Raw genomic sequence first — 16,062 nt, 5'->3', positions numbered from 1 at the left:
TTCTGTGATTTTGATGTTTAGAACACTTTCCACTATTTTTCCTGGCACTGAAGTCAGGCTAACCGGTCTGTAGTTTTCCGGATCACCCCTGGAGCCCTTTTTAAATATTGGGGTTACATTTGCTATCCTCCAGGCTTCAGGTACAATGGATGATTTTAATGATAAGTTACAATTTTTTACTAATAGGTCTGAAATTTCATTTTTTAGTTCCTTCAGAACTCTGGGGTGTATACCATCCGGTCCGGGTGATTTACTACTCTTCAGTTTGTCAATCAGGCCTACCACATCTTCTAGGTTCACCATGATTTGATTCAGTCCATCTGAATCATTACCCATGAAAACCTTCTCCATTACTGGTACCTCCCCAACATCCTCTTCAGTAAACACTGAAGCAAAGAAATCATTTAATCTTTCCGCGATGGCCTTATCTTCTCTAAGTGCCCCTTTAACCCCTCGATCATCTAACGTTCCAACTGACTCCCTCACAGGCTTTTCTGCTTCGGATATATTTAAAAACGTTTTTACTGTGAGTTTTTGCCTCTACAGCCAACTTCTTTTCAAATTCTCTCTTAGCCTGTCTTATGAATGTCTTACATTTAACTTGCCAATATTTATGTTTTATCCTATTTTCTTCTGATGGATCCTTCTTCCAATTTTTGAATGAAGATCTTTTGGCTAAAATAGCTTCTTTCACCTCCCCTTTTAACCATGCCGGTAATAGTTTTGCCTTCTTCCACCTTTCTTAATGTGTGGAATACATCTGGACTGTGTTTCTAGAATGGTATTTTTTAACATTGAATGTCAGAAAAAGACGAGATAGAATAGTCTCCACTGCTGTGCAAACTTATAATAAATCGCAAGTTTTCATAAATTGAAATGTAACTGCATCAGCAAGCCTGACGGCGGCAGTGCAAATCACTTGCTGCCCGGACTACTCGTCACTTGCGGTGTATAAGGATTGAAAGTTGTATATGAAAAACAATCTTGAAAGTTGTTATCTAGAAACTATCTTAGGATATCAGCTGGTCCCTCAAGGTATGCCTTGAGGGACCAGCTGATATCCTAAGATAGTCCCTCAAGGTATGCCTTGAGGGACCAGCTGATATCCTAAGATAGTTTCTAGATAACAACTTTCAAGATTGTTTTTCATATACAACTTTCAATCCTTATACACCGCAAGTGACGAGTAGTCCGGGCAGCAAGTGATTTGCACTGCCGCCGTCAGGCTTGCTGATGCGGTTACATTTCAATTTATGAAAACTTGCGATTTATTATAAGTTTGCACAGCAGTGGAGACTATTCTATCTCGTCTTTTTCTGACATTCAATGTTAAAAAATACCATTCTAGAAACACAGTCCAGATGTATTCCACACATTAAGAAAGGTGGAAGAAGGCAAAACTATTACCGGCATGGTTAAAAGGGGAGGTGAAAGAAGCTATTTTAGCCAAAAGATCTTCATTCAAAAATTGGAAGAAGGATCCATCAGAAGAAAATAGGATAAAACATAAATGATTCAGATGGATCCTTATACACCGCAAGTGACGAGTAGTCCGGGCGGCAAGTGATTTGCACTGCCGCCGTCAGGCTTGCTGATGCGGTTACATTTCAATTTATGAAAACTTGCGATTTATTATAAGTTTGCACAGCAGTGGAGACTATTCTATCTCATCTTTTTCTGACATTTGGTTTTGATTGGTAAGACGAGTGCCGCAGTTCTTTGTTACATTTTTTAACATTGACCACGCCTCTTGGACATTTTTTACTTTTGTAGCTGCTCCTTTCAGTTTTTTTCTAACAATTTTTCTCATTTTTCAAAGTTTCCCTTTTGAAAGTTTAGCACGAGAGCCTTGTATTTGCACACAGTTCCTCTTCCAGTCATTAAATCAAATTTGATCATATTATGATCACTATTGCCAAGCGGCCCCACCACCGTTACCTCTCTCACCAAGTCCTGTGCTCCACTGAGAATTAGATCTAAAATTGCTCCCTCTCTCGTCGGTTCCTGAACCAATTGCTCCATAAAGCTATCATTTATTCCATCCAGGAAAGTTATCTCTCTAGCGTGACCCGATGATACATTTACCCAGTCAATATTGGGGTAATTGAAGTCTCCCATTATTACTGTACTACCAATTTGGTTAGCTTCCCTAATTTCTCTTAGCATTTCACTGTTCGTCTCACCATCTTGACCAGGTGGACGGTAGTATACCCCTATCACTATAGTCTTCCCCGACACACAAGGGATTTCTACCCATAAAGATTCAATTTTGTATTTAGTCTCATGCAGGATGTTTATCCTGTTGGACTCTATGCCATCCCGGACATAAAGTGCCACACCTTCTCCCGGGTGCTCCTCTCTGTCATTGCGATATAATTTGTACCCCGGTTTAGCACTGTCCCATTGGTTATCCTCTTTCCACCATGTCTCTGAGATGCCAATTAAGTCTATGTTATCATTCACTGCTATACATTCTAATTCTCCCATCTTACTTCTTAGACTTCTGGCATTAGCATACAAACATTTCAAAGTTTGTTTTTCGTTTGTATTTTCATTCTGCTTTTTAATTGATAGGGATAAGTTAGAATTTTTTAGCTCAAGTGAGTTTTTAGTTACAGGCCCTTGGACTACTTTTCTAATTATTGGAACCTCGCTGTCGGGATGCCCTAATTCTAATGCATCATTAGTATCCTTTGAAGATACCTCTCCCCAAACCATGCACTGCTGAGCGACTGTCGGCTTTCCCCTTTGTTCTAGTTTAAAAGCTGCTCTATCTCCTTTTTAAAGGTTAGCGCCAGCAGTCTGGTTCCACCGTGGTTAAGGTGGAGCCCATCCCTTCGGAAGAGACTCCCCCTTCCCCAAAAGGTTCCCCAGTTCCTAACAAAACTGAATCCCTCTTCCTTGCACCATCGTCTCATCCACACATTGAGACTCCGGAGCTCTGCCTGCCTCTGGTGACCTGCGCGTGGAACAGGTAGCATTTCAGAGAATGCTACCCTGGAGGTTCTGGATTTAAGCTTTCTACCTAAGAGCCTAAATTTGGCTTCCAGAACCTTTCTCCCACATTTTCCTATGTCGTTGGTGCCCACATGTACCACGACAGCCGGCTCCTCCCCAGCACTGTCTAAAATCCTATCTAGGTGACGCGTGAGGTCCGCCACCTTCGCACCAGGTAGGCATGTTACCAGGCGATCCTCACGCCCACCAGCCACCCAGCTATCTACATTCCTAATAATCGAATCACCAACTATGACGGCCGACCTAACCCTTCCCTCCTGGGCAGTAGGCCTTGGGAAGATATCCTCAGTGTGAAAGGACAATGCATCACCTGGAGAGCAGGTCCTTGCTACAGGATCCTTTCCTGCTGCACCTGGTTGGTGCTCTCCCATCATGAGACCTTCTTCCTCCAAGGCAGCACCAGGGCTGCCAGTCTGAAGTTGGGACTTGACTACTATGTCCCTGAAGGTCTCATCTATATACCTCTCTGTCTGCCTCAGCTCCTCCAGGTCTGCCACTCTAGCCTCCAGAGATCGGACTCGTTCTCTGAGAGCCAGGAGCTCTTTGCATCGCATGCACATGTACAACTTCTCACTGGTGGGTAAAAAATCATACATATGACACTCGATGCAAAAGACTGGGAAGCCCCCCTCTTGCTGCTGGACTGCTGCCTTCATCTCAATTTTGATCAGTTCCTAGTTAAGTTTTAGGTTGCTATGGGAGTAGGAATGTGTCTAACGTCCTTTAAATGTATAAGTGAATTCACTATGTGTCTGGTAGTGGCCTACCGGGTTCTGATCGAATTCTCAATAAATTTTTTGTTGACGTTTTTTGGTTTTTTTTGTGAAAGTGGCACCTGCCTATAAATTAAGGGATGAGCTAGGGGTGGGAGGGTTGGGAAATACAAACAGTCTAACTTCAGTTAGTCAGCCTGAATGACTCACTGCTCCCTTGATTAACAATGTTGGTCCCTATTCAAACCCAATCACACTACCTCAACACCTTTCCAAGGTGAGTAACTGAGCTGAACTATTCAACTTTTTTACTAAGTTATACACTGCTCCTAGGTTATTTCTAGCTTCTGGCTGCTTTTTGGGTTGGTTTTTTTTTGTGTGTGGTTTTTTTTTTTCCAATACAAGCACTCAGTTAGTATTAAATACAAACACTCAGTTCTTTAAAAGTCTGGAGAACACTCAGTTCTGCAGACTTTTAAAAATAAACACACTACCTACTGCTACCTTATTGACTGACTAAAAATATAAACAGTTTAACTTGTTTATTCACTGCCTACCTACTGCTACCTTATTGACTGACTATTTAAAAATACAAACAGTCTAACTTGTTTATTCACTGCCTTTCTGACTATTAAAGGCACAAACACACAAACACACTAAATAATATTCCCAAATAGTTAACTTTGCCCCAATACTTTTAAAAAAGACAATGTCCCAAGCAAAAAATTACTGATTCCTTTCAGCCACCAGCAAGGTGATCCTCTCCTCTCAGTGTTCCCACTGGAATGTGGGAACACTGAGAGGAGAGTAGAGGTTTGTTTCTCCTCTTCCCCCTTTTTCTTACCTGAGATAGTATGAATGGTCTGAAATATTAAAGCGTTCTCATTATTTGTTCCCTTCCCCCCCCCCCTCTAATTAAGGAAGACTAAAAGATAAAACAAGTTTGCTTACCTTAAATGGTGTTTTCCATAGGTAGCAGGAGGAATTAGCCATTACATGTGGATGATGTCATCCGGGGCATGGATCAGACTTGTCTCTCCAAGCTAGTACAGCTTTGAGCTGTACTGAAAATATGCAGGAATTTCTGCACGGGCGTTGTCTCATGAGCCTCCTCAGTCTACATCAGAGCTAAATCCAGCTATGTAGTTGACTCTCCAGAGAGATAGGTAAATATTCCATGGCTAATTCATCTGCTCAGCACGCGGCCTCTCATCTCTCCTGTTCCTTGAAAAGGTATTTCCTTTTTACCATACACATACATACAATAAGTACACACAATAAGTGTACTTAAAGCTCCAGTACATTTCCTACAACAGCTATTTCAACTCTAGAGTCAGTGCTTTGAACCTGAGATCAACCTCTCCTCTTTCCTCCCCCTCAAGATTGCAAACAGTAGGTTATATGTTTTGATTATCTGTTGGAATAAAAACCCTTGGAATTTAGATAAGGTGTCTTCATTGGAGATTCAATATCTGGTTTAGCTGAATGATTAGTGGTGCATTTTGCAAAACTGCCTGTCCAAACTTACTGTCAGGTTTTCAAGACAGTAATGGAACGTAAATCATATGAACTGATGACCAGGTTGCAGCTTTGCAGTTATCCTCGATGGGTACTTCTCAAAGATGTGCATCAGAAACAGCCAAAGAGTCTATGACTTGCAGTTCTGCTAAGTTATAGCAGTGTTGAATATATTCAGCCAGCCCATAAGACAAAATTGGGACTGTATGAGATTAACAGTTGAGAGGACTGATGATGTGGTTGACTCTGCTTCTTAAAAATAAATCCACAAAATACTTATCTGTATGCCCGAAGGAATATACCATCAATTCGAACCTACAGGTATATTTTATGAATTTATTTTTAAGATGGCGACTCTATTGTTTATTTCTTATATTTCTGCAGTTTTGATGTCATTACACTTTGGATTATTGTTTACTTCTGATGAAACTTGTCTAAGCAAAACACCAGCCATGTCAGGCTTTTCTTTTGGATTTTCATCACTAGGATCTATATGTTTGGAGTGGGCATAATATTAAAAAAATTTTGCCTTTTAAAAAATTATTTTTTCACAATGTTTGCACACAAACACATTTGTTATAAGGTGGATGATTGAAATGTCCGGGCGGTTCATATCTTCTGAACACGCTGTCAGGCTTGCTGACACCTTATTCTGATACTTATTATATTTTGACTGACCCGTTTCTTTTCAAATTTATATTTTGGTTCCCTTTATCTTTGTTGCTGAGATGATGTATCCCAGGTTTGTTCAAAGGAGCACATGTCCAGCTTAGCATAAACAGGTACACAAAAATTGTGCAGAACAACCTCTGTTCAAAATATAGATCATATATCACCATCAGAGGAACACTCGGCAAGATTATAATGCCACCATAATTTTATTTAATTTACAGTTCTTTATACATACATTAATTACCCCTAAACGTGGACCATATGCACATGTATAAAATTTCAATAAAACATATTACACCATATCACATTTATACTCATACCATTCACACCACTCATTCATAAAGTACATATTCAGTGCATCTATATATCCCTATACAACATTATTATGCTCTAATAAACATGCATATAAAAACAATCACCAAATATAGCTTTCTGAAACCATTGTCTTCAAAAAATCCACTAACATTTTTTTATGTTGCTCCCGACGAGACTTCTCGTTTCGCCTGACTTAACAGGCTTCCTCAGGGAAAAAATTTTTTACTTTGTATACTGTGGAATTGTAAATTCAATATATTTATTATTTATCCCCCAGATTATCACATAAACCATTACGAGAATTTTTTGAAGTATATTTTCTTCAATGCTTCTTGTGATGTATTAGTTTCCAAAGCATATATTTTGTCAATTCAATGGAGATGCAAAATGGTCCCATACTCCGTTGTAACTATAATACACACAAAAAATATATTTTATTAAAGAAATTATGTATTACCCATTAAACCCTTCTCACAGAACCAATCCTAAATTTAATAGCATCAGAATAAATGCTTACCATCCATATAGATATTATATCTCTCTCTATCAATTTATATCAAATTCTTCTCTACCACCAAAGCAGCGTTATTATATATGTCCTCCTTCCAAAATGTAACCAACGTCTTTATCACAATATGCTTTTCCCGATATGCTTCGTTATATCACAAGCGGATCTTACCGCCAAAATTTTCTGAAAAATAAACACCCAGTTTTTAAACCTCAATCACCATTATCACAATATACCTACTACTAACTCTTTTGTAAAAGCAAACTCACTTACCAGAATCAAACAAGTCATGCATGTTTCATAATCAGTCTCCTCCGATTTTCCTCTTACTTCCTCACAAACTACTAACTAACCGCTAGCTTCAACATCCTTTTAAACTGATTACTTCCTATCACATGACTTACGTATAAACGTAAAAATGACGTATATTTACGTTCCAAACGTATCAATGTAACCAATAGTATTCTTATGCGTACCAAACACATACTACCTGTTATTACCAATCCTCTTATTCCAACCAGTATACTGGGAACTCAACCATAATGCCCATTCCTACGAATAATCAAGAGCCATAAAATGCTTCCCACTCAATTGTATCGTTGAGACCCAATGGATGTACGGTTCTCCATTGATATATGAATTTCTGTTCTATTTTTCTAATAATATTAAACACATCTCCTTGTTGTCGAATTTGACACTGTTGGATTACAAAAAACCTCATATCTTCAATATTATGTTTAAGTTCATCCCAATGGGCTACCAAAGGAGCCCCTACCTTATGAGTTCGTAACCTACTTTTATGCTCGACGATACGTTGTCTAACACTTCTCGTTGTACACCCTATATAGATTAATTCACAGGGACATATTACAGCATAGATAACCATGCTGGTTTCACATGTGAAATGTCCTCTTATAACAAATGGATACTTCCAATGGGTAACTTGAAAAGATTTTATCTCCCATACATTTTTACATACAGAACATTTTCCACACTTAAATTGACCCCAATTCTCCTGGTCACTATACTCCAAAGGTCTTGATAACAATGATCTAATACTTAAGCCACGGCGCATTGCGAAGATAGGCGGTTCCTCGAAACCTGGCAGAGATTGGACTATATGCCAATATTTCAATATACTCTGTTTAATTTGATGCGATTTTGTAGAATATGGTAATGTGCATATAGATCTTGAGACCCTGTTACGGGGACTCAATTGTAATAAATTGTCTCTGTGTGCATATAGGGCTCTTTTATATGCACGTTTAATGCATCCTGTTGGATAGCCTCTTTCTATAAACTTAGATTTAAGTATAATTGCTTGCTGTTTATATTCCTGGACCGTAGAGCAAATGCGACGGTATCTTAAAAACTGTCCAATGGGTATACTCTCCCTTAATCTTTTAGGATGAAAACTATGATAGTGCAATGTGGTATTCTTATCAGTGGGTTTAATATAGATCGACGTCTCAATCTTTCCCATATACAACCTGACCATAATATCTAAAAATGGTAACTGTTTATCACTAATCTGAAAAGAAAATTTCAAATTAGGATCGCATTGGTTCATATAATGTTTAAATGCTAATAACTGATCCCCATTGCCAATCCATATTAAAAACAAATCATCTATGTATCGCCTGTAGAATTGTATATGATCAAAATATGCCGATGCATATAAATATTTATCTTCATATGCTGCAACATAAAGACAGGCGACAGAGGGAGCCAAAGGTGATCCCATGGAGATTCCTTTAATTTGTTTAAACAATTGATGTTGAAATTCAAAATAACAATGAGTGATCACAATTTCTGCTAACTGATTAATAACATATTTTTTTGATGCATATATCCCCAATTTAATTAACGCTGAATCTATGATCATCAAAGCTTCTTGTTGAGGAATATTGGTATACAGTGATGTAACATCCGCTGTAACCAATAAACCATTACTTACTACTGTTTGCATTTGTGTCATTAAGCCAATAAATTCAGTGGAATCTCTAACATATGATTTGATGTTTTTAACTAATGGTTGTAACAAATTATCAATGAATTTAGCAATATTTTCAAAAACTGACCCTCTTCCCGATACTATTGGACGTCCGGGTGGACTATCCATGGATTTGTGAATTTTTGGAACGAAGTATATGTATGGAGTTACAAAAGTCTCTACATGCAGAAACCTAGCTTCTTTATTAGTAATATATCCTAGTGCACTAGCTTCTGTAATAATATCATTGATAAGTTTGCTGATTTCTAAACCCGGATTACTATAAATGCGTTGATAAAACTGTGCGTTATTTAATTGACTCCAAGCTTCTATGTCATAATCCGAAGTATTCATGATAACTAATGTTCCCCCCTTATCTGCACCCTTGATGGTGATGCTCGTATCTTCACTTAACTCACGAATGAATTTCATCTGTTCACGAGATGTATTGTGTCCAATCCATTCTTTCTGATCTTCTATAACAGACACTTCCCGAAGCACCACTGTTTCAAATGCCACTATCAAGGGGTTGGGGGGCTGAATAGGCATCCATCGTGATGGTTTATACAATTTATCTTTTATATAGCCTTCATCATTGGGTCCAAAAAAATCCCTCAATCTCAAACGTCTGAAAATTTTTTTTAAATCCACATGGGTAGCAAAACTATCATGTTTCTTAACTGGTATAAAAGATAACCCTTTATTTAATACTTCCAAAACAGACTTATCAAATTATTTCATAGACAAATTAACCACATTATCCGTACAAGATTGAATTTGTGTATGTTCACTATTACTACTGTTACCTACGAAAATTATATGGTTCTCTGTAACCATATGTTTTTCTAGATTTGTAATTTGAATTTCCTCTAGTGCCTCTTCCTCGTGTATTATTACTTTCCTTATTAGAGTCATTGTTATCATGACTTATATCTGATTCTGGGAATCTCACTTGTTTAGCATTGTCTCTCTGATGATTTCTTCTATCATCATCTGACGAATCTTCAGACGACGATGAAAAATCATGTTTTTGTTTGTATTTATTAGTTCTTTTGGTTTGCATCCACGGGTATACATATCCCACCGTGTAATCTTTAATATCTCGTTCAAATTTACTTGTTTTAAATTTTTTAATCTCCATATAATAATTATCTAGCTGTTTTTGATGCTCATTAAGTTGGGATTCAAATACCTCAATGGATGAATTACTCTGTAACTTTGTAACCTCTACTTCCAATTCTTTATTAGTTTCCTCCAACTGTGTTTTAGTAGTCGAAACTATTAATACCATTAAATCATAGCTGCATTTATTGAGTATGGCGTTCCAACACTCAATAAATGCTGCATCTGTAGAAAACAAGTGAGGTTCCTTGATCATCCTAAGGCCACGAGGAATTCTATTACAATGACAATATTCAGCTAGCACCTGAGACAGTTCTCTCTCAGGTGCTGAAGGGTGGTCTTTACTTGTTCCCAATGCTGGGTGAGAGAGCAGGAATAAATAAAAATATCATCTAGTACACAGTACTGCAGGAGCTCTCTAAAGATTTCATTCACCATATGCTGGAACATAGCAGGGGCGCTGCAGATTCCAAATGGCATGACAATGTATTTGTAGTGACCATTCCAGGTGTTAAACGCCATTTTCCACTCATCTCCCTTGTAGATTCTGATGAGGTTATATGCCTCCCTGAGATCCAGCTTGGTAAAAATGGTGCCCCCACCCCCCAAGCCTATTGAACAATTCTGAAATGAGAGGTAATGGGTACCCATTCCTCTTGGTATTTACGTTGAGTTCCCGGTAATCAATGCAAGACCATAGAGACCCATCTTTTTTAACCACAAAGAGGAAGTTGGCTCCTGCCAGAGACGTGGAAGTCTGATGAAGCCTCGTTTGAGGTTTTCCTTTATGTATTTGGACATGGCTTGAGTATCCATGACCAAGAGAAGATAAATGCTTTCCCATGGAGGTATCTTACCTGGAAGGAGATCAATGGGGCAATTGTAGGCTCTGTGAGGAGGTAGTGTCTCGGTTTGTTTTCTATTGAAGACGTCTATGTAAGCTGCTTAGGCTTATGGGAGACCAGCTGTTACTGGGAGAGTAGCCAAAGTGATGGTCAGTAGAGGAGAAAACAGTTGCAGAGAAACACTGGTAAAGCATATCTGATTGCTGTCAGATCCAGTAAATTCATTTGACAATGACTCTTCTGAAAAAAACAGATGGTCTGGATTCAATGGTCCTGGTGTGTGCTCCCTAGCCCTTGGTGGACGCATCTGTCACCAGAACCACTTGATAGGGAAGTGAGCAAAAAAGGACTCCATCCTGGAGAACTCAAGAGTGCAACCACCATTGTAATTCTCATTTCATTGGATCTGTTATTCGAGCTGGAGGCAAGAACGATTGAGTTAGTTGGTCCCATTAGATATGTAGACCCCATTGGAGGAAGTGGATATGAAGATAGGTTAATGGAACCACATGGATGGTCACTGCTATATGACTGAGGACAACAAGAAGTTTTTCTGGGTGTCGAGTGTGGTAAAGATAGTAGCTTGTAGATGAGTGACATCATGATGTTTTCCAGTTAAGAGGCAGGAATACTTGTTCCTGTACTGAGTCTATCCAAGCTCTGATGAACTTGAGTCTCTGAGTAGGCTTGAGGTTCAATTTCTCAAAGTTTATCAGAAAACCTAAACATTGCAAAAGACATATTGTTGTTCACAGGGAGCGAAGTACTCTCGAGCACAATTTTGCTGAGATCAGCCAGTTGTCCAGGCATGGGAAGGCTTGTATTCCCTGGTAACATAGATAAACTGCCATTACTGCTAGGCATTTGGTAAAGACCTTCAGGGCTGATGACAATACTTTGTATTGATAATGGGAAGAATCTATCAGGAAACGGAGGTAGTGCCAATGCGAAGGGGGAAATGAGTATGTGAATATATCCATCCTTTAGATCCAGGATACACATCCAATCATCCTTCAGTATATAAGGGATAATCGTGCTCAGGGAGTTCATTTTGAATTTGTCTCAGAGTATATGCTTGTTGAGTCATCTCTGGTCTAGATTGGGCTGCAATCCCCCTGTTTTCTTGGGGATAAGGAAGTATCGGGAATAGAAACTCTGCACATGTTGGGGCCCTGGAATCGGCTCTATCACTTGTTGTAGTATTTCTAGATGGAGCTGTGGCAAATGAGACGGATCCGAATGGAGTGCCAAAAACTGTGGAAGTGATGACATTTGGGAGAAATGCAACCAGTACCCAGACTGCAGGATTTGGAGGACCCAGGGGTTCTTGATGATTTGATGTCACTCCTCCCTGAAATACTGGATTCTTCCATCCAGCAGGGAACAGATTATTCAAAGGAATCAAAAGCTCGGTCCTGGTGATTTTTGGCTGATGCCATTCTCTTTGTCTAGGCCTAGCCAGAAGTAGTTGTTGATACTGGGCTAGAAGGGTGTAAGGGTGTTGTGGGTTTTGAATTACCAACCCTGGGGGGGGGGGGGTAGTGGACCAGAGCTCTGCAGAGAAAGCGATTTCACTTGTGAGAAATTGCGGAAGCTGTAGTTTGGGCTGGGCTATACCATTGGCTCTAGGTAAACACAGTCTATTCTTCCAGCTGTTCTGAAATGCTGCTGGCACAACGTTTCCTGAGCTCTTATTTCTGGGTCTAATCCAGGCTGTGCCGAGGCTTTTGTGAGCTGAACTTGGTCTCCTCAGTTTACCCGGTGAGGGGATACTGCATCTCTTAATACCTTGGTTGTTCCCTGCAAATTGTAAGTCAGGAAGCATATGTTTTCTTCTTTGTTTTATTCTCTGCATTAAAAAACATCAACTGTAAGCAGCTATTGTGTGTTTTGTTAGACCTTGGCAGATTGTGCCAGCCCACTTAAAGAGACCCAACAGCTTAAGATTTTTTTTTCTTTTCTGGCAGGAGCTGCAGCTTCTTTTTTTATATACCTCTACAGAGGGCAACATTTTCAGTCAGTCAGAGCTCCTGGAGCTGGGAATTTGTTTTCCTTTCTTTTTTTATGCAGCCAGCCATAAAGCTGCTAGAGTGGACAACACCCTTAATCAACTGATCTGAAAAGCCCAGCTCTGGTGCTGTGTAAGGAAGAGACTTTAACCCTGTTAAGGAATTGTAGCAGTTAAAGGCAGTCTTTATTTTAACTCTTCCTATCATGACTATAGCAGAACAGCTTCAATATTTAGTACAAAGTTCACACTTTCTGTAACGTTTGTCAGTTGTGGGAAGGCCCCTGCGAGTACCGGCCGCACTCACCCCGAATACCGCTGACCTACCCTGAGGCCAAGCCTTTCTCCTCGTGGCAGGAATAGCACCATTGGGCCTCCTTCCAGCTTTACCACACCAACCCTGTGTGCATGCATGCTCCAAGATTTTATGGGTTCCCTGGGGGATGCAGCAATTTTTTCCACATCTGATGATGTCAGGCCTTGGGGTCATTTAAACCTCACTCTCACAGACTTCTGATGCCTCAGCAAAGGGCCATCCTGCTCTTGCAGTGTATGTTGCTTTGTTGTCTCTTTGCCTTGCCCGTTGTCTTCCTTCCTTGTTGTTACCTTGCCTCGTCCTGCCTTGTTGTTGCCTTGCCTTGTCCTGTTTGTTTCTTGGTCCCCACTGCCTTGTTTTGTCTTGTCTATCTGTCTCTGCTTAACTTCTTGTTCTGACCCTGGCTATGGATTCTGTTTACTCTATTGGACTGCCGCCTGCCCTGGTCCCTGCTTGGACCGTTTGCTCGCTGCCTGCCCTGACCTCTGCCCATTATTCGACTTTATCTGACCAATCCATATAGGATTCTCACCAAAGCCCTGCCAGAATTTGGAACCCAAGAACTCAGCCTGTGGGGAACGGGGCAGGTATACACGAAGCCCTAGAACCAATTCTAGTAAGAGCGAGTCCACCTGCTGTCTGTGTGGGCCTAGTAGGCTCACCTGCTAGGCTGTGTCAACTACGCCACAGCCCAAGGGCTTACATCTGTGTCACCTTCAAGATGCAAATCAAAGAACTGTAGCAAAGAACCAGCAGTTAGAAACAGCATGTACACTGTCTGACCAAAAATACCAAGAACTGCAGCGATGTGAACAACAGTGTCAGACGCTTTACACGCAATACCAAGAACTGCAGTTTAAGAATCAGCAGTTAGAAACAACATATATATAGTGTAACCGAAAATGTCAAGGTCTAGAGGCTGCAATATAGAGAACTGGCCCAATTCTTAACTTGTTACCTCTAGAGCTATTCGATGGGAATAAGGGGCACTATTGAGGTTTCCTACACCACTGCAACTCTATTTTCAACTTTATCCGACATTCTTTGCTGATGATGTAAAGAAACTGTGTTGGGTACAGGAAGTGCTCTGAAATGGGCCATTACTTTTATGGACCAGGAACCAAGAACAATATTGGATATGTGTTGTGCCCGTCGGTCGCAGACAGCTGCGCCCTCTATTGCTCACCTTTTTTCTACTTGTCTCAGTTCATTTCGGGAAGATGGCTGCCTTCGCTTCTCCTCACCGTAACTTCCAGTGTTCCCAGTCCAGCATGGGCGATTGCGTTCGCCATCTTTCTCCAGGAGTCACCTAGGGCACGCGCGCGCACACAGCCCCGTCCTTTAAGTGCGTCATGGCGGGAACCTCGGGGGTGTCCCCAGCGCATGACGTCACTAGCTCTGGTATTTAATCCCCGCTCACGATTCCTTCTACAAGTTAGCAAGGAATCCTCCATGCTGATCTCTCCACGTTACCAGACGCTCCCGCTCTGTGTATTCTCGCTCCAGGATGACTTAGGTACCCGCTTCACGGGGGCCTTGCCTTGCTCCTCCTTACCCTCTGGGGTTACCTTCTACCAACTAGGAAGCTTAAGGTACACGCTTCTCGGGGGCCTTGCCGTGCTCCTACCTACCCTTCGGGGTTGCCTACTCAATACCAGGATGCCTACGGTACCCGCTCTTCGGGGGCCTTGTTCGTCTGGGACCTCCGCTCCTTGGGGGTTCCATTATACTACAACTACCAGCATCAAAGTGAGTACTGCCGCTCCTGTCCTGTCTCTGCATTGTCTCATCTCTCTCTCCATAGAACCTCGGCCTACCCCGCACCGCAGACCACAACCGGATCTATTGGCTTCTCCATCTAAGCTTGGGTTCTCAGCCTACCCCACTTCGTGGACCACTTCGTGGACCACTACTGGACCCATCTCCCTCTTGGGACCTGGTGAGACTGTGGAACTGCCTTTTCCACCCTGCAACCTACTGACGGAACATTACCATCTGGTGTCTCCTCTCCTGGCTGGAGTCATCACCTGTTCCTCGGGTTATCATCTACTTTGCAGTACAATAAAGGTAATTCTATGTGTCCATCGCTGCCTTGAGCTAGCCTATCACTGCAAGTCCCCCACAGGGCCCCGCTCTGTGGGAGGTGCCATCTCTTACAGCAACCAAGGGCCCACACTTCAATGTCCAAAATACAACAATATGTTTCTTCCAGAGTTTAAGAAATGTTCTTTGACCCCCATCAGAAGCATATAGCTGAGTGGGGGATTACTGTGCCTGCATCAAGGAGCAGGCTTAGTCCTATCATATGTTGCCCGCTTCCACCAGCTACAAGCAGATGTAGGTTGGAATGAAGAACCATTGTGGCATCAATTTCCTCTAGGGCTAAGAGGGCTAAGATTAAGGATGTTGGCTTGGATCGAACCTTCCTCTTCCCTAGAAGATTTAATTAACACCTGTATCCAAATTGACACCTGACCAAGGGTATGGCAAGGAGAAAAACAAAGAATCCTGGGTTGGTCATGCCTTAAGAACATAAGAACATAAGAAATTGCCATGCTGGATCAGACCAAGGGTCCATCAAGCCCAGCATCCTGTTTCCAAAAGAGGCCAAACCAGGCCACAAGAACCTGGCAATTACCCAAACACTAGTGAGCTAGTGAGAGCATGTGCGTGTATGAGAGAATCCAGGGGAGTAAAAGATGGTGTGTGGTGGGGAGGGGGGGGGGGGGGGGAGAAGGTCATAGAGCCTGAGAGTGTGTCAGTGTCTGTGAGAGAGAGAAAGAGAGGTTATGGTGGGTATAAGAGCATGAATGTGTATGTATGTGACAGTGTATGTGTGAGAGAGAATGGACATGTGAGTATGTGTGAGAGAGAGAGGATAAAGTTTGTGCACTCCCCTAACCTCTTAATCCTCGACAATCTCAGTGTTATATTACGATAGGTTTGCTGTATAGATTTTGAGTGTTTTTTTGCGGGGTTTTGTGTTAGTTCACAATGTGCCTGGCAGTGGAAGGTGTTTGTGCTGTTGTTACTA

The sequence above is a fragment of the Rhinatrema bivittatum genome, chromosome 8, assembly GCF_901001135.1.
Source record: "Rhinatrema bivittatum chromosome 8, aRhiBiv1.1, whole genome shotgun sequence".
NCBI lineage: Eukaryota > Metazoa > Chordata > Amphibia > Gymnophiona > Rhinatrematidae > Rhinatrema > Rhinatrema bivittatum.
This window is presented reverse-complemented; position numbering follows the sequence as displayed.